Source organism: Opisthocomus hoazin, chromosome 23 (genome assembly GCF_030867145.1).
Source record: "Opisthocomus hoazin isolate bOpiHoa1 chromosome 23, bOpiHoa1.hap1, whole genome shotgun sequence".
Classification (NCBI taxonomy): Eukaryota; Metazoa; Chordata; class Aves; order Opisthocomiformes; family Opisthocomidae; genus Opisthocomus; species Opisthocomus hoazin.
In genome coordinates this window covers 3,599,124-3,622,961 of record NC_134436.1, presented here as the reverse complement: position 1 = coordinate 3,622,961, position 23,838 = coordinate 3,599,124, and the positions used below count along the sequence as shown (strand labels likewise).

Below are 23,838 nucleotides of genomic sequence, written 5' to 3'. Positions count from 1 at the left end.
CAGGTAGCAAATGGCTTCTGCACATTCATGTGCACATCAAGGCAGCTAAACAACATGTCCAAAATTGCTATAGCTTAGGAGTTTTTCTAATTCCACAAAAATGTTATGACATAAGCAAGGCATCTAGCACAGATCTACCATCAATCCAGGAAAAACATTAGTACTCTGTTACTGTTACAAGTGTCTCATAAATGATAAGGACAAGCATACCACCCTGCTCAAGGGATGAGGGGAGGTTTCTCCCTGAATCCAGCTGTTGATTTGTCCATTCCCAGAAGCAGAGTGATTGATAACCCAGTTATTTGGAGCTCTGATAGTGGATGTACTCTTAGAAACTAGAACCTCATTTTCTCTTGCTGTGAAATGTCACTTCCTAGGACTGGCTGAGCAGAAATTGAATTTTGTTACTTGCCTTCAGACCTGAACACTACAACAGACTGATGAATATTGATTGTGGGGTTTTTTTTTAAATTTTTTTTTCTGTTAAAGCACCCTAACCTGACAATTGGTTGATTACAAATACATTAGAACTCATCAGAGAGAGGAGCAGGACGGACTTTTGTAATGGCATAAGGTGCATTGGGTCTCTTGGATGAAGAAACCCTGAGGGAGGTTAACAGTCCCACACCAGGTTTTGCCCGGCTGCTTACTGCCCTTGTACGTGGCCATGAGATCCATTTCATGTGTCTCTCCAGAACGGTAACCTTCATTCACACTTGCGTTTGTTGGATAACTCCTGACTATAGCTGCAGGGTGGCTCATTACATGGTTCATTACCGATACTATCCCTGGCAAACAACCCTGTGTGCTGTGCTGTGGGGTATCCCTTCTGGAAGAATATACGGCCGTGTTCTGCTGAGATGCTTCAGGATGTTATTTAATCTAATGGCTGTGCTTCAGTGTATGGATATATGGCTATACATTGTAATTATATTTTTAATTTGGGATGTTGGGGATTTGTCAGCTCATTCAATGGTGTGCATCCTCTGGAACAAGCTGTCCAAGGGGCACAGAGGTCTAGTGAGAGGTTTTTTCCAGGGAATCAGGAAGCCAAAGGCTGTCTGGGAACATGTATCTGAGGCAGACACCAAAACCTTCTTCTTTGGTCTAAAGGTCTGGCTGGGGGCTGCTCTCTATGCCTGCTGCTGTGGGAGCCCTCAGTCCCCTGCGAGCTGTTAGAAGGGAGGCTGGTGAATGCGCATGGTGCTGTGGGCACCGCGAGGCAGAGGGCTGAGGGCAGGCAGGCATCACACATCCCTGTGAAGAAGTCAGGCAGATGGGTGAGCATCCTGGGTCACATGGGTTGCCAAGATGTGGGCGATCCCAGTGCAAAGGTGTGTGCCAGCTCCAGGTGAAGGATCCTGGTAGATGGCCACTGCCCTAGCTGGCTCAGGCTGAGGGACCACAGGCTTGTGGTCCAGCTGGGCAACTTGAACCAGAGAGCACCCGCCACCTCTCACCTGTATGCCCATGGAAACCCTGGTTGCATTACAGCCACCAAATGGCCAAGAGGCAGTGTTTTCTTTACAGCATTGGGTGTGCAAGAAAAGTAAGGGAACCTCTAGAGCAGGAAAAGTGTTGTGTCCCCGTGCCTCTCCACACTAGACTGCATCCCCAGCCACCTCAGTCAGCCAGATGCCCGTGTTAGTGTGTAGACAAAACCGTTGCCTTCGCACACAAGGGCTGTCAGGATGGAGCTGCAATAGTCTTGTCAAAACAGATCACTGATGGTGAGCAGGTGCTTGATCTGGTCCACAGTAGTAGGGGTGGCTCTGGAGCAAGCCTGGCAGGCAGGCACAGGGGCAGCACCACTGCTGAAAGCCAACAGGGCTCTTTGGCTGTGGGGTGGGATGTGGTGCAATGGGATGCGATACAATAGGATGCAATGAGATGGGATGGGATGAGGTTGCAGCAAGTGGGAGTGCCAAGAGGCATGGAGCAAGCCAATCTGCAGTGCTGGGGTCTGCACTGCTGTGGGTCCTTGAGGCATTTCCAGTGGTGTACATCTGTGTAAGGAAGTGCATCAATTGTTAAAGACAATGTGAGTATTTTGTAGGATTTCAACCCAAAACTTCAAGCCAGTCTCAGCTTGAAGGGCAGTGATTTGCTGGCAGGAAACAGACCTGTCCCCCAGCACTTTGCCGGTGCGTGTGGGTGGGCAAGACCCAACACCCCTGGGGATATTGTTGGCAGCTCCTGTGCAGCCCAAGCGGCGAGCAGCATCTCCCAGCCAAGCAGCAGGTCTGCTCCTGACGTGTGCTCCTCCGGAGGCTTTACCCCATCCTTTCACTGGGTCCATTCAACATCACTCCTTGCCTCCTCCCCCTCTCCCTGTCCCCTCCCACCCTGCCTGCTGGATCCCCAGCAGTCTCTTGACACCTTGGGGGAAGGCTGAGAGGTGTAACCATCGCCAGCAAGAGAGAAGGAGAGCAGGAGGGAAGGGAGAAGGAAGCCAATAACAGGGAGGTCTAGGAAGGTGGTGGAGGGGGAGGGACGGGGCCACTCCCCCGTCGGTGGGACTGCAGATTATTTTGCATGGATTGTTGAAGAGAAAAGGGAGCTGCATTTGTGAAGGGACCAAAAAATTAACCGCTCGTTGCTTGGGTAAGTGCAAACATGAAATCCCCTGCTCTTATTGTCTGACAGGCAGTACATAGATCCCCCATACTATTTTACCTAGTTATACCATTTTTGATTCTTATTAGGATTATTTGATGCATCAGCTGTGTGCTTCATTTGCTAGAGATTGAGTCTCCCTGATACGTGTGTGTGTGTATGTATGTGTGTGCGTGCGTGTGCACGCGTGTGCATGAGGAAAGATGTCCATTCTCTGAATGCACATTGACACATTTTTCCAGCTCTCAGTGTAGTGTCTCGTTTGAGATGTTATACTACAGCACGCCATACACACATGCACACACAAATGGTGTTTGCTGTTACTGATTTTAAAATCTGTTCATCCATGCAAATATTGAAATAGCCAAACTGTTTGGCAGCTGAAAATTAAAGGGGGGGCTCTTAAATCGTAGTCCTCATTGGTAGGGAGTTACTTCTCTTTATCCTGAGCCTGACATGTTCAGTATTATGTTTTATAACAAAGCTACATTTAAAGATCGATTCGGCAGTGGTTATTGCATCCAAATTACATGGTTGTCATGGAGATGGTACAGAGAAGCTGAAGTGATATGACTGCATCTGGTCTGGAGTGGGGCTTCACTGCTGAATGAGATCCTGCCTTGCCTCCTGTGTCTTTTTGTCTATGCTAGGTTACAATTTCTTTTAATCTTGAATGAAGCAGTACCATATTAGAGGATTTAGAGGGCGAGCTGCTGTGAAGGGTGTGTGTTGCCCCTGTTCAGTGTTGTGTTATTATCATAATTGTTATATTAGCGTTTGTGTCTCCCTGAATGTCTTCTACATGTCTTGGGAGGAGGAAGGCGTGAGAAGGACAGAGAGTTTTCAGAGCACAGCTAGGGCTGGGAGTACTTTCTGAAAAGATACCTGCTATGTCCACACGTCCCTGCTGGCTCCCACATCTGGGGGCACAAAAGGGAAAGGATTCTCTGATTTTAGCCATGTTTATTTTCCATTTTCCTGCCTCAACTTTCAGAATACAAGGAGCCAGTCACCTGCTCATCACTGTATCGGAGGAATGGCATTTGTTTTTTGTTATTATATTTGTTTCCATTGCAACTGGCAACATGAATGTGTCGGCAGTTGGGAAAGAGAATCCATAATTTATGAGAATGATATTTTCCTGCCTAAGGCTAGCTAGAATACAAAGAGTATATCTGTGGGAAGGGCATGTTATATGTTACAGATGTGTATTTCTCTAGCGGCTGGGAGTAAATCACACTATTGTGCACATCTTCATTATTTTGGGTGTTAGGCTGGCTTTAGTCAATATTTAATCTGAGCTCATTGTGTGCCCACACAATAAACGTGCAATTTGGAGCCTAACTTTACATCTATAAAATGCTTTGGGAATGCATGTGGCATTGTCTCCATAAATGCAATTTCACCCTTTTCTGTAAGATCAAGCCTATTGTGGAGATGTAAATATAGTAAAAGGCACTGGTGGGAACAAGCCCATCAGAATGGCAGTGTTTCTCTAATTGTATCACTGAATGTAAGAGAGAATTAATTACTAGGATAAACAGAGCTTTGTAGCTGTTGGATCAGGGTAATGCTTGCATGGAGTTCCAGGCCTGCATTATAGTAGCTAGTATTATGGCTTAAATTCCCCCGTGCCAGTAGATAATGTTTTTAGCCAGGAGTGTAGCATATTATCATTAGATATTTTTGTATTAAAATAGCTAAATCCTCCTGTCCCTGTCAAATTGTCCATTGTATCTGCTGCAAAGTGTGTGATTCAGCTAGGATTTTCTTTAACGTGATTTTTCCTGTACAAGTCCAAGCAAACAATGGATAAAGTCTGAAAGCAGGCAGCTGAGCCCAGAGGGGAAGTCAGAGAGATGGCTGATTCACAAAATGGATGGTTCTCATTTTGCCTTTTCTTTCCCTGTAAAAGTTAGGCACAAGTAGCATTGAAGCTGGTGGTTTTCCCTGGAGATCCCCTTGGACCCATGAGGCTGGAAGCCAAGTAGTTCTGAATTAGTACCGAGTTCCCTCCTGTCTCAGCATGTTATCACTCTTCAGTCCACCCTAGGACATGGTTGTGTTATTCTCTGGGGAAACTGAGGCTTGGTGTAGTCAAGTGAGTTTGCCAAGGTGACAGCAGCACTGCTGGGCAGAGGATGCAGGAGCTCTGCCAGAAAGCCTCTCTCTTTGACCACCAGGCCAGTTTCATATCTGGATGGTGTGGTCCTGTTTGCAGGTGCAGTGGGAGAGTGGTGGTAATGGGAGTACTGGTTCACAGAGATTAGGTGGATGGAGTAAAGGTGATTTTTTGCTGGGGTGACTCATTAGAGCTGCACAGTGTGTGGCAAGAGGGAGTCAAGCAGTTTTACACCAGCTTCTGTGTTGTCCAAGATGAGGACACGCATTTCTGACTCCACCTACTGGGTAACTGAAATGAAGCCCCCTCTGATGTCATTATGTGACCCATCATATGACTCTTCACATGGAGCTGAATACTTAGTGCTTGGCAGGAGGTATCCGCTTTATTTCTCTTTATGGTTGCATCCACTTCTGAGTATGAAGCCTTTACAGGTGTCTTGGCTTTCCACTCTCCCCACTGGTGCTGCTCACAGCGCATGTCCCATGCTGTAATACCCTGTGTTGCTTTTCTTGATTTCCACCTATGGTCTCATCTCTTCTCTTCCCCCCATCCTGTCATTTGACACCTTTTTGTCCCCTTTCTCCATGGGTTTTCCCACTGGGGAAGATCCCTCCACCCGATGTTGCCACAAGCTTCAGCCCATGCTGTCATTTGTATATGCTATTCCTGCCAGGAGGCAGATAGCGCAGAGTATGTCGGGCCACAATGTTAAAGGGATTGAAGTGAAAAGTCTCCTTTGAAGTTTGGAGTGCCTTCTCCATCTGTGGATTTGCCCCATGTGGTATCAGTGTTTTTGCCCAAAGCTGGAGCTGGTGCTTGTTGCCAGAAGGAAATGGAGAGGCCTGCTCACCTCAGTCACCTGTGTGTGGCCCTGTAGACTTGCATACATAGATGGCGTTGCCAGAAGGATGCTCTCTGGGCTGGGATGGAGCTGTTGGTACTGACGCCAAAGGGTTGGCTATGGGCACAGCGATTCCTGCTGAGGGAAAGCCTGCTTGGAGATTGCATGCATGCAGTCGCTGGAGTGGGTAATCTGCTTCTGTAAAGGGCCACATCTCTTGAGGTTACTGGTTGCTCTGCTGGTTGACAAAGTCTCTAACATGGAGATATCTCCTTGCCAGATTTGCTGAGGGTGAAAATGTCCTCCTTACCAGCAGGGACATGCCTTTCCAGGGATGTGCTGGGACAGGGTCCATGTGAGGCTCAGTGCACCCAAGCTCTCAGTGGTCAGATGGGTTCAAAGGAGTGATACCTTCTGTACATGAACTTCATTATGCTTTTCTGTGGCAGCTATGGTGCAGGAATCACAGGCAAGAGGGACAAGGCCAGTTCTGGCTCTCTTCCTCATTTCCTCTGTGACCCTGGGGAGATGGCTAGCAGGCTGGGCTCACCGGTGGAGAGGCACTTGTCCAACCTGAACAGTAACCACCTCACCCTTCATCCTTACTGCTGTCCCTTTGTCTTCCTGCAGGAGCTTCAGGAGATGAAAGGCTGAGATGCTCAGGGAGGTCTTTCCCTGCAGTCCATAATCTGGCTTTCCTGACCCTGGGCAGCGCTTGGTTCTGCTCAAGTCCCAGGTAGGGATACTAGTGATTCCTTCTTTAGAGCAAATGCTGCTATTGTCATTGCCTGAAGGTAGGCAGGGCAACAGAACATAAGGAGCTGCAGGCAGCCTGAGCAGAGACAGTGCAGCTGAGCTCGAGTCCCTTCTTGTGCTCTCCATGCTTTTTCCAGGCTCTGGGCTTCAGCTTGGCACTGGGTGCGTGGTTTGTCACCTGTCTCTTCACCGTCACTCTTTACATGTCCTCCACTCCTTCCTCTTCCTCCTTCTCATTGCACCACATCCTTCCCTTATGGTTTTTCAGCTCTGTGGTATGTAAGCCAGTCTTGGAGGGCCCAGCTGGTGGCTGTGGAAGAGACAGGACTAGTGTCTCAGGCTATCTGCGGCAGGGTGGTTTGAAGGATCAGCTGATCCCTGTGTTCTAGACAGGAGTTGTGTTTGCACTGGAACCTGGAAAAGGAGACCACATCGGAAGGCTTCCTCCTAGTGCCTCTCTGAGGGGTCCCATGCAAACTGGTCAGGGTATTGGTACCTTTGTGTTACCAATGGCTCTCAACAAAGGTAATGTTGGTGGGATGCCCTGTCATTGCCAGCTGCCTTGGGACACCTCATCAGGGCTCAGGCAAGGGCCAAGGTTTCCTTTCAAGCAGGATGGGCATGGGATTCATCGCAGCATTTTCTTCCTTCCGCTACAGCATGGGACGCGGTTTGATTCCTAGGATCATCTCCCAAAGCCTCTGCTATGGCAAAATCCCAGCCCACGGGTTTTGTATCTCCTGCTCTCCAGCTGAGTCACCTTAGCATCGTGAGGACCCCAGTCTCTCCTGCAGCTTTAAGTGTGCTGTGAGTGTGACAGGAAGTGCACTGGGGACAAGACCACTCTGTGATTTAGATGAAGTGTTTTCTGGACCAAGGGACTCACAGCTGGATTTGGTGGCTTGTGCAGTTACTTCCCATCCTGTATCTCCATTCCAGACAATGCAGCTGAGCTCCTCATCTCTCTGTGGCCTTTCTGTGGCTCTGTGATGGAGCCCCTCTCAAAAGACAAAACCTGCAGATCTGCTCTAGGAGAGTAATCCCAGTGCTGCCCCCTTTTCGGGGGTTGGAGCATAAGCCTCCGAGCTCTCCTGAGAACCATCGAGCAGGAAAACTTACATGAGGCCCAGGTGACTGATATGCTTACGGTTCACCAACCATACTGAAAACTCCAGAGAAAATGATGTGAGCTTGGTCACCTTTCTAGCTTCTCCTCCCCTGTGTGACTGTTGTCTCTATTATTTTCTTGATATGAAAAACCAAATTTGACCCAAAGTTTTTTTATTTTAAATCCTTAAAAAATTGTAATATTGTAGGGAAATGCTGTAATACCATACCAAATTGAAGGGTTTCAATTTTTGTTTTCAATTTTTGTTTTCTGTGTTTGCTAACATGCTCCAATGTCAAAGCATAAATCTCAGTTCTTGTGACATTTTTTAACTTTTTTTTTTTACACTTTGGTTATTTTTTTAAATCCAGCTTTTCAATGGTTTCAGTACAAATGTATCACAAATCCAGGTAAGATTCAGGTGACCTGTAATTGCAATTTTTAGCCAATGAACAATTTTTCCAAAAAATTTCACACAGTTCTGGGAAAAAGCCTCATAGAGTTGGAGAGGAAGTTCCCTGTGGTACCTCCCTGCCTTGCTTCAGCACCCAATCTGGAGCTGGATGGTCTGACACCAGCTCGGAGAAACACCAATGTGTTGCTCTATACATAGCAGGACCTGCTGACTGTAGCATCCTCCACAGCAAGCCCCAGTCCTGCTTGCAGAGGTCTCTGTCCACTCTGTGCATGGCCACTTGATGTTGGCTGGTGTTGGACACATACAGAAGGAGTTGATGGCACCTTCTCCAGTTCACCTGCAACCTCTCCCTGTTGCATGTACTGAAGCAGCGTCATTTCCCCAGTGCAGATCCTGGCAGATGGATCTTGCAAACTTGGATACGATCTGCACTCAGCACGGCACAAGGCAACGCTCCCAAGCAGAGCTTACCTTCACTGGGGCTCTGCTGCTGCCAGGTTCTGCATGTTTGCTCCTCAAAAGGCCACTAGGTACCCAGAAGGTGGAAGCGGATGGAGTTGGACTGGGACCCTGGTATTTCAGGTACTTTCTAGGAACAAAAGCAACCAGGCTATGGTCACAGCCTTCCCAAGCAGGGCACAGGCATGGGGGGAACTGAGGTGGTTTCTGACCAGAAGAGGATACACAGTGCAGGGGGATTCTGCTAAAATAATAACATACATTTGTCTTTGCTGGTACAACAGAAGCTAGGGGAGCAGGCAAGAGGAAAGTAAGAAAGCTTTATTTAATTAGATTATGAGCCCCCAAAGGCTCAGACTCATAAAAAAATGAAATTATTTTTGTAATTGAGGATGGGGTTTCTGCCAAGTGCTGCTTTAATGAGTATTTAGGTTTTATCTCATAAGTTAGCAACACCAGGCAAGGGCAGCTATTTGAACCACGCCTCACCAGAGTCTTGAGCTTGCTGAAGGAGTAACTGGTTGCCTGCAGCTGGGATTGTTAACTTGCCTTTCAAGGAAAGGGCATCCTTCGTCCTTTCAAGGCTGTTTATCCAGGTTTCTTGGTATTCTCTCACTGTTAAAGCTCTCTTTCTTGCCCAAGTCCCAGGACACAGGTTTCTCATTGCATAGGTTGGGAAACTAAGGCAGCAGATAATCATAGGGTTGTTTTTCCTCCCAGAAGTAGAGAAAATTAATTTGCTGCAGCAGCTGGTGCATCCTTTGGTGGCTCCTTCCTAGGGGCTGGTGGGATGAGTGTGTGGCAGTGCTGGTCCATGGCCTTGTTGTGGCCTAACTGTGGCCTTTGCCAAGCGGCCGTGCAGAGGGACAACCTGGGCTGACTCTGCGCTGCCCTGAGCCCAGCCCAGTTCTGCTGGCTGTCTTCACCCTGAGCAGCCACTGCCAGGCAGTGAGATGGTCACAGACATGGCAGTAGAAACAAGGTGTCCCTGGCCTGATTCCCTGAACTGGGTTGGGGTGTGGGGGCTGTTGTGCTGAGACACTGTCAGCCACACCTGTGCCTGGACTTTGGTGTGCTGGGCTGTGCTGTCCTGTGCTGAGCTGAGCTGTGCTGGACTGGGCTGTGCTGTGCTGGGCTGGGCTGTGCTGTGCTGAGCTGGGCTGAGCTGGGCTGAGTTGGACTGGGATGGGGTGTATTAAGGGTCCCAAGCCTTTCAGGCTCGACTCTGCTGGTCTGTGATGTCCTTTGCTCTCCGCCCCACCTGCTCAGCACAGTCATGAGCCTCTGCTGATGCATGTGCTGGTGGAGCCGGGGGTGGTGGGGCGCATGTCACCTGCAGAAGAACCATTGCTTTTGAGAGATTCTTTCCACAATTCCCCATGTCATGGTGACCTGCCACTCTGCTCCTTCCCACCCTGAGAAATGAAGCCTCCTCTCTCCCAAACCTGCTAGCCCTGCTCATTTCCTCGTTAAACCCACAGGCTCATCAGCCTCCCTGCATCCCCGAGCCGAGGAGCCTGGCAGGAGCTGGGGCACTTGGCCACTCTCCTCTGGGATGTCTTGAGCCCAGCAGTGGAGGAGAGGAGAGCACATAACTGTCTTTCAAAACAGAAAAACATCCCACCTGCCTGTCAGTCCAGCCCTCAGTTTTAGGGTCCGTCTAATCAGAAGTTGTTTTGAAAGGATTAAGGCAGGTGATGAGCGGTTTTAATATGCAGCTCATCCCGTGTTATAGGAAGTATTGCGGAGGTGCTGAGAAGCGCCGGTCTGCAAGGTGCTGAAAGCCTCTGCTAATCATTTCTTAACCCTTTATAAACTATTTATAAATGTGCTTTACAACAAAGCATGACCTTTATGTTTGCACCGTTCCTTCTCCCCTCTCTTGGGTGGTCCTTACTGTTGGCTGCTTCTTATGGACAGCTGCCAGCCCCCTGGGGAGCATCTGTGCCCATCATGGCCATGAAGCCCATCCTGCACCACTTTTGTCTGGGACAGTGCCTCTCCTGCAGGTTCTTTCCAGTGTCCACGGCATCTACAGCACCTGACCGCTGTGCAAGGGTGTTTGACGCATGCACATCTAGGACCTGCCTTTGGCACGGCACCTCGCAGTGTGAGGCATGCGACACTAAAGATGGGCACTATCCCTCACCCCCAAATCATAAGATTGCCTTCAAAGAGTAAAAGATTTTTATCCCAGACTTTTGGAGCTACCTCCTTTCGGCACTTTGAGCTCTAGTATTCTCCAGGCTTCCTCTGCAGTCTTATCATTTATGTGTGCAAGAAGGGGGAGGGTTGGGTGTTCAGATGTGGCTTCAGGAAGTCTGGATTTCCCATGTGCACCCAGTGTGAGAACTGTGATAACATCAAGAGGAGGCGACTCTGCATTGCCTGGTGTGAGTGTTGGCCCAGAGCTGCCTGGGGACAAGGAGCAGAGTAACAGCCCCAGGTGAAGTGCAGGAGGCTTGGATGTGGGGCGTCACAGAAAAATCACAGAGTCACAGCAACACCTAAAATGCAGATGTGTTACTATTACTGCCATCAGGCCAAGAGAGAAGGAAAGAGGCCACAAAATTCACAGTCTCAGATGTACAACATGCAGCTTGCACAGTTGTCTCAGGCTGCATGGTCCCACAGCAAGCCTAGCTGCCGCTCCTGCCACTAAGTCATTGGTTCATCTGATGAACCAGGCTGAATGGCACCCATCTCCTGAACTTTTTTTTCATCTTTACAACACATTTATTTCTGCTAGGCCCCTCTGGCCTCTCTGCATCGATGAAGAAGGGAATACACAGAGCAACTCTCTCACTGCCCAATGTCCTGCGCACTCATGAGCTGCAATTAACCTCCCACCCCAGCCAGCTCCCCCACTCAGAACCGAGCATGGCGTCACATGGTATCAAATACCCCATTTGTTTGGCCAGTTTGGGTCAGCCGTCCTGGCTGTGTCCCCTCCTGCTTTCTTGTGAAAAAATAACCCTATCCCAGCCAAACTCAGGACATTATCCAACCCTTATTCTATACCATCTATGTCATGCCCAGGTCCCCCATTTTCCAATCAATCACCACCACTTTTCCTGTCTTTAAAATATACACACAGGTATCATTCCCTTAGTCTAAGGATCAACCCTTTAAAATGCCCATTGAGTTAATTTAGTCCATGATATGGGCTCCATCTTTCTTAACAGTCTTTCAGGGCTGGAGAGATGATGTGTAGTGTTGAATGGTCGCATGCTGCATCCAGAGCTCGCAGTTGGTCTATCTGGCATGGGTCATGCCCACCATCTGCAGGTGGAAGATGTCAGTGTTGATGAAGTTGGTGGGTGCCAGTTGCCAAAGTCAGGTCCAGTCCCATCACCACTGCACCTTGCTAGGTTTCATCAAAGTCTATCCTTCATTAGTTTGGGTGATTCTTACTGTAATACCTTTGACATAGCATATAACTACTATAGTAGTGATGACATACAGTGACAGGGTTCTTTAGCAATTAACATCATACATTTTAATTTATTGGCTATTCTCACCTAAAATCCTCATTGCTCTCAGAGTAGTTGTTAGCATTCCATTGTGTCATTCAATTTTTCCAGAGGCTGGTGCATGATAGGGGATGTGGAATACCCACCCAGTGCCATGCTCTTTGGCTCAGGTGTCTATGAGGTTGTTATGGTAATGAGTCCTGTTGTCCAACCCAATTCTTTCTGGGGTGCCATGTCTCCATAGGACTTGCTTTTCAAGGCCCAGGATAGTGTTCCAAGTGGTGGTGTGGGGCACAGGACAGGTTTCCAGCCATCCGGTGCTTGCTTCCACCATTGTGAGCACATGGTGCTTGCCCTGGCAGGTTTGTGGGACCGTGATGTATTCAGTCTGCCAGGCCTCCCCGTACTTATATTTCAGCCATTGGCTTCCATACCACAGAAGCTTTACCCACTTGGCTTGCTTGACTGGAGCACATGTTTCACGTTCATGGATAACCTGTGCGATAGTGTCCATGGTCAAGTCCACCCCTCGGTCACGAGCCCATCTGTACGTTTTATCTTTTCCTTTATGGCCTGAGGTGTCATGGGCCCACTGAGCTATAAACAATACACCCTTATGTTGCCAGTCCAGATCCACCTGAGACACTTCAATCTTGGCAGCCTGATCCACCTGCTGGTTGTTTTGATGTTCCTCAGTGGCCTGACTCTTAGGGATGTGGGCATCCACATGACGCACTTTTACAACCAACTTCTCTAGCCAGGCAGCAATATCTTGCCACAACGGGGCAGCCTAGATGGGTTTGCCTCTGCGCTGCCAGTTGCTCTTCTTCCATTGCTGTAGCCACCCCCAAAAGGCACTTGCCACCATCCATGAGTCAGTACAGAGACAGAGCACTGGCCAATTTTCTCTATCAGCAATGTTTAAAGCTAGATGGCTTTTCACTTCTTCAGACTGGCTCGATTCAGCTTGTCCTTCGGCGGTTTCCGTGAGTTGTCATGTAGGACTCCATACAACAGCCTTCCACCTCAGATGCTTTCCCACAAAATGAATCGACCCCTCCATGAACAGGGCATATTGGTTCTCATTTACTGGCAGTTTATTATACAGTGGGGCCTCTTCAGCATGCGTCACCTCCTCTACTGGTGATGTTCCAAAATCTTTGCCTTCTGGCCAGTACATGATCACTTCCAGAATTCCTGGGTGACTGGGGTTTCCCGTTCAGGCCTGCTGTGTGATCATTGCGACCCACTTGCTCCACGTAGCATCAGCTGCATGATGTGTAGAGGGGACCCTGTCTCTGAACATCCATCCATCCCAGGGCTGGCAGTCAGGGTGCCAAGAGGAGATGTGCTTCAGTGCGAACCACTTCCGAAGCAGCTCAAACTCCTTCATATGCTGCCAGTATCCCTTTTTCTGTTGGAGTGTAGCAGGCCTCAGATCCTCTGTATCCCTCTGTATCTGACTTCAAAAGCCCAAGGGTTGATCTTGAGTCTCTCCTGCTGCTTTCTGCTACAGACTCCAGGTAGGACCATTCTGCCTGGCTGAAGTGTAGTGCAAATTTTTGAAGTCTTGTGCTGACCAGGCTCATCCCAGGGCTACTGCATGAATTATCTCCTTTTTAATTTCTTCAAATGCTTGCTGTTGCTCAGGGCTCCATTCAAAACGGTTCTTCTTCCAGGCCACTTGATAGAGAGGGCTTACAATTTGACTGATTTGGGATGTGCATCCTCCAAAAACCCACAATGCCTAAGAAGGCTCGTGTTTTCTTTTTTGCTAGTTGGTGGAGACATAGCTGCTAATTTATTGATCACATCCATTGGGATCTGACAACACCCATCTTGCCATTTTATTCCTAAAGACTGAATGTCCTGTGCAGGTCCCTTGACCTTACTTCGTTTTATGGCAAAACCAGCTTTCAGGAAGGATTGAACTATTTTCTCCCCTTTCTCAAAAACTTCTGTTGTATCACTCCACACAATGATATCATCGAGGTACTGTAGATGTTCCAGAGCTTCACCCTTTTCCAGTGCCGTCTGAAAAATGGTGGGACTGTGTTTCTACCCTTGGGGCAGATAATTCCAGGTGTGCTGGACGCCCATCCAAGTGAAATCAAACTGTGGCCTGCATTGTGCTGCCAAAGGGATTGAGAAGAACACATTAGAAATATCAGTGGTGGCATACCACTTCACTGCCTTCGACTCCAGTTCATGTTGAAGTTCTGTCATGTCCAGCACAGCAACACTCAGTGGCGGCATGGCTGCATTCAGGGCACGATAGTCTACTGTCAAGTCTCCACTCTGCATTAGATTTTGTCATTGGCCATATGGGGCTATTAAAGGGAGAGTGAGTCTTGCTGACCACTCCTTGACTCTCCAGTGGATAAATCAGCTTACAGATGGGGATCAGGGAGACTCAGTTGGTGCAATATTGCTGCTGGTGGTACCACAGTTGTGGTAGCCATTGGCACCTGTAGTTCTTCAAACCTCGGCAACCCCACAATAAAAGGATCCTCCGAGAGACCAGGCAAAGTAGACAGCTGTTTAACATCCTCCTTCTCCAAGGAAGCTATAGCAAAAGCCCTCCTGTACCCTTTTGGGCCCTTGAAATACCTTCTCCTGACATAGTCTATGCCAAGGATGCATGGAGCCTCAGGGCCAGTCACAATGGGGTGCTTTTGCCACTCATTTCCAGTCAGGCTCACTTCGGCCTCCAATACAGTTAGCTGTTGGGATCACTCTGTCACTCTAGAAATACAGATGGATTCTGCCCCTTTGTAATGTGATGGTATTACACTGTGCACAAGTGTCCACTAGAGCCTTATACTCTTGTGGATCTGACATGCCAGGCCATCAAATTCACGCAGTCCAATAAACCTGGTTGTCCCTTTCCTCCACCTGGCTGGAGGCAGGGCCCCTCTAATCCTGATCAGAGTATTCATTACTCACTTCCTGTAAAAATCACTTAGAATTCCCTTCAAGAGGACTGGATGTAAGAACAAGCTTTCAACTCTGTCTGGAAAGCTGCCCACTGGAAATGACCATCATTTTTCCTAGAAGAATCCCCTTTTGTGATTGTTTTTCCCTGAAACTCACACACTTGTGCCTTTAGGGTTGAGGTAGGTTTGCCATCACACTTCCTCAAGTTCTCTCCGTGGTCACGCACGCAAAACCACAGAGTGCCTTGTGGTGTGTACTTTCTATATCCTCTCTCCTGAAATGAGAAACGCTTACTCCTAATGACTGAGATACTGGTCCGTATAGGTGGGGAGTAGGACACATTGTCTTTGAGTTACTGGACCTCCCGGGACAGTTTTCTCCGCAGCTGAAATGAGGGAGGAAGAGACACTTTATTCATATTGCTGGAGTCATCCATTCACCATTGGTGCCTCTTTGCCTTTCCAGTCTGTTATTGCCAATCATTTGGCATCTGACAATGGTGTGCTCCGTACAAAATTTAGCCACATAGATCATGTGCATTGGACTTCATCTGGGTCTGTGGATAACTGCACATTGTCTGAGTGATAATAAAACATCTCTCGCACAGCTAATTCCCCGAGGTAATGGATACCTCTCTCCATGGTGGTCCACTTGCCTGGATAACCTAGAACATCTTTACTGAAGGAAAACCTTTCCCTTATGCCTGACAGAAGTTGCCTCCAGAAGCTGAGGGCTTGTGTCTTTTTTCCAGTCACTTTTTCAATGCCCCCTTCCCTGGCCAGCAATTCCAGCTGCTTGGCTTTCCTGCTCTCTAATTCCAAGCTACTGGTACCGTTATCCCAGCATCAGAGCATCCAGGTAACAATGTTCTCACCTGAATGGTGGCTGAAATCTTTCCACATATGTCACAGCTCGCTTAGGGACAGGGATCGGGTGACTGTCTCTGACTCTGCCCCTTCCTCCTGCTCTCATGATAGCCCTGGTTCATTGTGATCCCTTATTAGGTGAACTGCGTTTTTTTGTGTATTTTTTTTTCTGTATAGGGGTGACTGATACTGGCATGGGTTGGTTTTCTGGTTTAGCTGCAGTGCCTGTCGCCAGGGTCTGAGTAGCCACTGTGCCCACTGAGGGGGCTGGGGCAGCCATGAGGGTTGGGGCAGCCTTGGGGGTTGGAGTAGCTGCAGTGCCTGTTGTGGGGAGTTGGGACGGCCACAGCACCTGTTGTGGGGGTTAGAGAAGCTGCAGTGCCCTTCGGTTTGTTTTCCCCCTCTTCCCCTTGAGAGCACTGTATAGTGTTGAACAGGGCTCGGTACACGTGGGCCAGGCCCCAGCACATTGCAGTGATTTGTGTCTCTCTGGAATTGCCAGGGTGACAGCATGCTTTTTTCAAAAATTTTACTTTGTCAGTATTCTGCACTTGTTCAGGGATGAGGTTCAAAAACATCAGAGGTGCCCACTGTGCTAGATGTGCTAGATACTTGCCCATACTATCCCACAAACCCTGGCACTCTTAACTATCCAGACTCGGGGTAGATTTCTGGATGATATTTTTAAATAGTTGTTTAACCCTAAACAAGACTAGAAACCCATTCAGGAGACAAAGCAATAGGAGCATGCTGGCTTGAACATCGCAAGGATACTCAAAATTCTTGAAAGCCGTTAAGACTAGCCAGAGGAGAAAGGAGGGGTGAAAGACTGGGGGAAAGTATCCTCTCCAGTTTTCCCCATAGAGTGGGTTTGACTGTTAATAAATTCTGAGAGATAGCATCTGAGGTACGGAAACGACCACAATGCTGCATACAAATACAAGCCTAACCTCACGCCCAGTGATGTTATCATATCGTAAATCGATATTACAGAGTACAATAAAATGGCAATCCTGATCCTTTTCCCAGAGGTGATGAACAGCACTGCAGTGAATACATACTGCAAGTAAGGGTTTATGTACCACAACCATGTGACCAAACAAAGCAACATCTTGACCAGTGACTATTTCACTAACAGAACAAATGCATATAAGAAATTATAACAAAGTTGTTTTAACACACTCTGGTCAGCCCTGCAGTTATCCCAACCCTTCATGCCCCACGTTGGGTGCCAAAAAGGACTGTCATGGCTTAGCCCCACCTGGCAACAAAGAGTCACATGGCCACTCCATTGCCCCTCCCCCCACTGGGGTCTGGAGGAGAATTGGAAGAAAAAGGCAAAACTCGTGGGCTGGGATAAAGACAGTTTAACAGAGAAGCAACGGAAGTGAACAGTAACAAGAACCATACTGGTAAGAAGAATATAAAAAACCCAAGGGAATATACAGAGCAACTCTCTCACCACCTGATGCCCAGCATGCTCCTGAGCAACGATTAAGCTCCCCCCAGCCAGCTCCCCGACTCAAAACTGAGCATGATGTCACATGGTATCAAATACCCCATTTGTTTGGCCAGTTTGGGTCAGCCATCCTGGTTGTTGTCCGCTCCTGTTTTTTTATGAAAACTATCCCTATCCCAGCCAAACCCAGGACCACTCCAGATCTTTCTTCTTGAATGAAAGATTCTGGGAGAAAGGAGGGAGAGTGGTCATGCCACTTGCAGAACATACACCTTTGTCAGCTAACAGTACAAGTGTGACTCCAACATGGAGGAATGATGAAATGTCAGTTCATCACACTTCCTTAGTGCTCTACAGCCAATAGACAGTTTTCAGTTCAGTGGTCATCTGTTTTTCTTTGGTAAAGGATGATTTACTAAACCCACACTTCTATGTAGGAATATTTCCTGCAGTTTTGAAAGGGAATTTTTTGTCTAAACCAAAGAGAAAAAGGTGGGCTGTGGAACTAGTGAGCTTATAGGTATAGCATTCGCTACTAAAAAGGCTGATGTTCACTCCTGGCCGGAGAGGAGATGATTTTCCTAGAGACTGTCCTGTCTGTTCCCCTGTAGTGGATTGCTGTCTCCAGTTTGCCTCCCAAATGTCTTGATTTGGTCTTGATGATATGTTAAAGTCCCTTCATATTTGATCTTATTTTCTCAGACTGTTACTTGCAGGTCCTCTGGGAAATCAGTTTTATGCCCAACTGGAGCTCCTAACTTCAATGGAAATGCCATGTTTCATGTCCTGACACCCTGTAATGTTAGGCAGCGAAGTTCCAGCCCTGTTGCCTGTCAGCAAACACTGAAGGTTACTCTTTTTTCTCTGGAGATGGTTCAGGATGGAAAGGCAGACCTTTTGAGATGTCTGTAGAAGTATATAATCACTTCACCAATGCTTGTTGTTCTCTTCCTCGAAGGAGGATCTTGTCCTCGGTCCTGCAGCTTCCAGAGTATCTAATTCACACTAATGCCATCAGACTGTTTCTTGTGGTTCCTTACAGATGAAGGACTTGCCAGTCTGCCTGCATGAATATAGACCTTGCCCTTCACAGATGAGTTCTATGTGGAGAGAAGGGAGATTTCATGCTCTCACCAACAAGTGAGGAGTTATCTGGTGTTGCAGGGTGCTTCATGCCGACTTTGGGCACCAGCAACTAGGTTCAAAACAGCTCTCTCTGATATTAGTGCTCACAAAAGCCTGATTTCTCTCTTCTGGCTTTCCCAACAGGTTTGGGAGATGCTCAGGAAGACCTTGTTCCCTGCAGTGCTCTCTGGATCACATTGAGCTCCCAAGGAGCCCAGAGTCAACAGTCAGCCATCTCTGCATGTTTCTGTGCATGTGGACTCCTGGTGCTGCTGGACTCCTTGGACTGGAGTCCGTTTCACAGAATGAAACACAGAATGTTCGGGGTTGGAAGGGACCTCTGTGGGTCTTCTAGTCGAACCCCCCTCCCGAAGCAGGGTCACCTACAGCAGGCTGCACAGGAGCTTGTCCAGGCGGGTCTTGAATATCTCCAGAGAAGGAGACTTCACAACCTCCCTGGGCTGCCTGTTCCAGTGCTCCGTCACCCTCAGAGGGAAGAAGTTCTTCCTCATGTTCAGACAGAATTTCCTATGCTTCAGTTTGTGTCCATTGCCCCTTGTCCTGTCGCTGGGCACCACTGAAAAGAGTCTGAGCCCATCCTCCTGACACCCACCCTTGAGATATTTATAACCATTTATTAGGTCCCCTCGCAGCCTTCTCTTCTTCAGGCTGAACAAGCCCAGCTCCCTCAGCCTTTCCTCAGAGGAGAGATGCTCCAGTCCCCTCACCATCATCGTAGCCCTCCTCTGGACTCTCTCCAGTAGCTCCTCATCCTTCTTGAAGTGGGGAGCCCAGAACTGGACACAGTACTCCAGATGGGACCTCACTAGGGCAGTGTAGAGGAGAAGGAGAACCTCCCTCGAAGTACTGGTCACACTCCTCCTAATGCACCCTAGAATCCCATTGGCCTTCTTGGCAGCCAGGGCACACTGCTGGCTCATGGTCAACCTGTTGTCCACCAGGACGCCCAGGTCCCTCTCCGCAGAGCTGCACTCCAGCAGGTCCGCCCCAAGCCTGTACTGATGCATGGGGTTGTTCCTCCCCAGGTGCAGGACCCTGCACTTGCCCTTGTTGAACCTCATCAGGTTCCTGTCTGCCCAACTCTCCAGCCTGTCCAGGTCTCGCTGAATGGCAGCACAGCCTTCTGGTGTATCCACCACTTCTCCCAGTTTTGTGTCATCAGCAAACTTGCTGAGGGTACATTCTAACTCTTCATCCAGGTCATTGATGAAGAAGTTGAATAAGACCGGGCTGAGTACTGACCCCTGGGGGACACCACTAGTTACAGGCCTCCAACTAGACTCTGTGCTGTTGATGACAACCCCCTGAGTTCTGCCATTCAGCCAGTTCTCAATCCACCGCACTGACCACTCATCTAGCCCACACTTCCCGAGCTTCCCTAGGAGGATGTTATGGGAAACAGTGTCGAAAGCCTTGGTGAAGTCAAGGTAGACAACATCCATGGCTCTCCCCTCATCTACCCATCCGGTCACGCCATCGTAGAAAGATATCAGATTGGTCAGGCATGATTTCCCCTTGATGAATCCATGCTGACTGCTCCTGATAATCTTCTTTTCCTCCACTTGCTTGTTGATGACCTCCAGGATAAGCTGCTCCATCACCTTTCCCAGGATGGAGGTGAGGCTGACCGGCCTGTTGTTCCCTGGGTAGTCCTTCTTGCCCTTTTTGAAGATTGGAGTGACACTGGCCTTTCTCCAGTCCTCGGGCACTTCTCCTGTCCTCCAGGACCTCTCAAAGATGAAGGAGAGTGGCTCAGCAATGACATCCGCCAGCTCCCTCAGCACTTGTGGGTGCATTCCATCGGGGCCCATGGATTTGTGGGCATCCAGATTGCTTAAGTGATCCCTCACGCAGTCCTCCTAGACCAAGAGAAAGTCATCCTCTCTGTAGGCTTCTGGGATTCCTGAGGGCCTGCCTTCAAACAGTTTTCCTTCAAACAGCTTGTCTACCAACTTCTTTGGACTGAGCATCTCTTTACAGATCTAGTGTGTTACTAGTCCTCTATCAGAAAAGGATTTCTCCTGTATTCCCAAATGAGAGTTTTATTGATGTGTTGGAGTGTGAAGGGAATTTACCTCCCTCTCAAAACTCCAGCTCATTCTGCAGTACTGGTCTCCATTATGTTGGATGTTTCTCCTAGTGAGCAAGCAGGATGGGCTTGACTGTTGCCTCCTGAAATCTTGCTAAGGTTTCAGGAGGAAACCTGTGAGGAGTTGCATAGGTTTAGTGTAGACAGCAGGAATTTCCTTTTCTGGGGCCTGAGTCAGCTGCCAGCCCTGTTTTATTATTTTGGATACTGGTAGTATGTAAGGAGGGAGGATCAAAGCAAAGGGAGGAAAAAAGGGGGCAAGAAGGCTGTTTCCATTTATAGGTTATGAGAAGCAGTTACAGCTTTTGTGGACTTTTGTGGACTTTTACAACCTACAGACAACCAGGACAGAAGCACAGCTTACAGCCACCTGAACTATAAATCTCCTCCTCAAGACAAAGTGAGCACCACAGCAAATAGGCAGAGGAGAGGGTGGAGCCAGCTCAGAACCGAGCTAAGAAACCCTGCTGTTCACAGCCAAAGAGGGATAAGGTTTGTCTAGATGTACCCTTTGAAAACGCCTGTCTTGAACAACATGGATGGATTACGAGCTGTTTGTTCTGCACTAACACAGGGTTTGAGGCACTGAGACCCACTTGCTGCTGCCCAGGTAGGTACCTTGCTCTCAAGCTCTTCTCTGACCTGTGGGAGTTGCCTGAATATGGGGTGTCAGGATGCTGAAAGCCTCTTTTTCTTTTCCCCTATCTTTGCTCCCATGCCAGGGAAGGGGTAGTAGGGATCCTTGCACATGAAGGAGTCTTTTGGTGTCCCTGTGACCTGCCTGTACAGCTGCAGGCTTCGCATCTGCTGCTGCAGGCTCATGGCCTTGAGATCCAGCATTAAACAATCACCTTGGCCAGATCCACCTAGCGGAGAGCATTGTTTTAGGGAGGCAGGAATGACAGCCCTATGGGAGCTGTCCTTCTCCTCCTTCCGCTAGGGTGCAGTAAAAATTTGTCCTCCTTTGCTGTTTTGCTGTTTTGTGGAGGCTCCTGTTTCTCTCTGAGACACAGGAGGATTCCTGTGAATCTCAGCGGTTTTCTGCAGGTAGAGCCTGTGGGGAGCCCCGCAAGGTCTACAAGGGGGTCAAAGCTTGTTCCTGCAGGAGTGGGGATCTAAGGGTCAGACAGACTTCACTGTCTGCTCTGTCACTGATGGGACCTTTGTCGCCTTGTAGTCAAACCTGGAAGTTCTGGATGTGGTTTTAGAGGAGCCAATTCCAGGAAGATTACTGACCCAGCATGCTGTTGAGACTAGAGGGACATTCAAGTCCATATTCATCAGCCTCCTGGACCTTCCGTCTCAAGCTTCTCCTGGGGAACACATAAGCTCACCACCCCTATGTTTTGTCCCATTTTTTTGTGGAAACATCAGCAGCTCCTCCCACCTCATCAAGTGATGGTGCAGTCCAGGCTTTCACCTCTGTAAGCCTGAGATAGTGAGTCTGTTTCCCCTGTGAAAAGAACTGTCAGGTTTGCATGATGCATGCACAGGGTTAGAGGAAGGCTCAGTGCACAAAGTGCTGTGTAGCCAAGGTGTCAGTACAAGAAAAGGAATACATGAAAAATACTAAGTATTTTGTTTTATTTCCCCCCTTTGAGTAAGTGCAAAAGAGTGCAAACAGGAGAGCTGTTAAGGATTTTTCAGACTCAGTTTGATTGTTCTCTATAAGTGAAAAACTGCCATTGTTTCCCCAGGATGAAGTTTTGCAGGAGTCGTTTGGATCTGAATGTGTACTAATTGCTCTGGGAACTCTAATAAAAATTCAAACAAGGAGCTGTAGGATTTGTTTTTGAGAAAAAGTATGTTTCATGCACAGCGATTTCTGATTACCCAAAGGCTCTTTCTTAGCATGTAGCTGGTTTATTTTTGTCTGTGGGACATGTTTTATCCATGGCCTCTTTTCTACATTGGAAGTGAAGGATACAGGACCTGCAGCTTAAACTGTCAATGACGGATGGAAACCACTTGGACAGTACATTGCCCATGAGCAACGTCTGTCAGCACCCCAGAGGCTCTGTAAATCGTAACACTAGCAGCAGTGAGTGCTCATATTTCTTTGTTAAGCCACGTTTTCTTTCAGCCCAGGTAAATGCTGGCATGCAGTGGCACCCAGCCAGGTTAATTGGCACCCTGGCACAGGCACGGGCATGCTGGCCTTGGTGACTCTCACAGGTCTGGTTTGGGGCTTTCACAGCACTGCACTGGCCATTGTCCACCTGAAATCCCTCCCAGACAACAAGGCTTGAGGCTGTGGGTTGGAATGGAGAGTACACAGATCTGACCCCCATGATAGGCATTCATTTCCTCCCTGTCTGGAGTCCATCTCTCACTCCTTCCAGCTCTCCCCTCCCTGGGCACAGAGCAGTGCTCTTCTACCAGGTTTCTGGGAGCAAGAGAACTACAAGCTTGAATGATTTGCCTTGTCTCAGAAAGGCTGTTGCAAAGCAGGGAACTGAAGGATAGGATGGGTTTCTCAAGTCACAAGCTAAGAGTGTAACTGAAACTGCGAGGGTCCCTCTTAGACTAGCCCAGGCAGATGGATCATATCTTCAGAGGGAAGGACGTCTCCAAGGACCCATGGACACTGGAAGGGGACACAGCCTCACCTGAACTGGGACACTGTGTGGGCTATGAGAGGTTGCACACATTAACTCTTAATTATTACACAGGATGGGTAATGTAGTCACAGGTGCCCTCCACTAGATAATGGGAGGACCTCTTCTGGTGGGTCCAGCAGGTGCTGGGAACACAGGGAAGGGCTTTACAGAGTAATATCAAAGGTAGCATGGTCAGAGAAATGGTAAGGCAAGAACAGAGAAAGGGAAAGTACTGCATCCCCCAGTCTCTGCCCACTTTCCTCTTTATCCTGCCTTGGAGTAGCACCTTTGAAATAATCAGTGTCTGGCTGACACCCCAGACCAGCTCTAATCCAGAGACTCTAGTGTTCAGCAGAGATGTTGTGGGTGAGCTAAAGTTCAGTGTCATCATCATCATCAGCGTCATGTACAGAACAGAAGGCATCAGTTTGGTGCTGTATAAATCTTTGATATGCCCTCATCCTTAGGTCACTATGCGGTACTGCTTTCCTCATCTCTAGACTGTAATAGAGTAATAGAAGTAACTGAGTTAGAGAAAATCTGCAGAAAGGTAGTCAAAATGCTCAGGGAGGTGGAGAACCAGTGTTATGAGAACAGGCTAAGTAGGCAGGGACTGCAATTTGGAGAGGAGAGGCTGAGAGGTGATATGATTGAGGTCTGCAAAATCATACAAAAACAAGCCTCCAGCCCACGGGAGAAATAAATGAAGATTTTCACAATAATGGTAAAATATTTTTATTTTCAGCTGTGTTGAAAAGGCAGAGGTCAAAGCAGAGACATAAGAGGCAGGAGACATACTTCAAAAGGAAGAACCATAGCTATGATTTCTCCATCTCTCTATAGGTTTGCCTCCTCAAATAAACCTTGTTGTGCTCATGCACACACCCTCCACCCAGGGTAATATACTGCACCTGCATTTTGTAAATTCATTGGTGAGTTGGATCA

General features: G+C 48.3%; 1 protein-coding gene across 11 annotated transcripts in view; it reads left to right on the top strand.

Annotated features, from left to right (window-relative positions):
- The window catches only part of PSD2 (pleckstrin and Sec7 domain containing 2), a 98,271-nt gene that overhangs the window by 15,946 nt on the left and 58,487 nt on the right, over positions 1-23,838 (top strand). For 5 of the 11 annotated variants that reach the window (XM_075442154.1, XM_075442159.1, XM_075442158.1 and 2 more), the window contains exon 1: positions 2,361-2,604. The exons of 2 other annotated variants lie outside the window; for them this stretch is intronic. The gene's annotated coding sequence lies outside the window, so the exon portion shown is untranslated. Of the gene's footprint in view, positions 1-2,360; positions 2,605-6,212; positions 6,319-20,438; positions 20,904-23,838 lie in introns of those variants that run through there. 4 more of the 11 variants (XM_075442155.1, XM_075442150.1, XM_075442151.1 and 1 more) reach the window with 3 other exon arrangements.